Genomic DNA, 504 nt, shown 5'->3' on the forward strand with positions numbered 1-504 from the left:
CACATGACCCCCACAGGGGACTTGAAGTCAGACATCAGCTGTCAGTTCCCCACAGGAAATAGACTTCCAAGCACTGCAGAAGCCTGACACAGATCAAAACAGCCCCGGAAAGAATTATTTGCCCCACTGGGGGGCTACATGTGTACACATGCCCCATGGGGGGGGATGCATACATGTGTGTCAAGATTTCGGTTTCACTTCTTTTCGTTCTCTCTTCGTTCTTCTTCACTGTTTACCTTACTCATGAATTAGGGGGGAAGGAATTTATTTATTTATTTATTTATTTATTCCTTCAATTTCTAGACCGCTCATCCCTGAAGGGCTCTGAGCGGTTTACATAGTAGTACAGTTAATTATCTTACTAGGGCCACAACAATGGGGGGAAGAGTGATTGCCTAACAGGCACCCGCGGTAGGGTTTCCTGATTGTTGTTTTTCCTGCAGAGGTTCTTTCCAAGTCTCTTTCGCAGCGACTCTTTTTGGGGATGGACACATCGTGCATGGC

The sequence above is a fragment of the Gekko japonicus genome, unplaced genomic scaffold (genome assembly GCF_001447785.1).
Source record: "Gekko japonicus isolate JY-2015 unplaced genomic scaffold, Gekko_japonicus_V1.1 scaffold332, whole genome shotgun sequence".
Lineage (NCBI taxonomy): Eukaryota > Metazoa > Chordata > Lepidosauria > Squamata > Gekkonidae > Gekko > Gekko japonicus.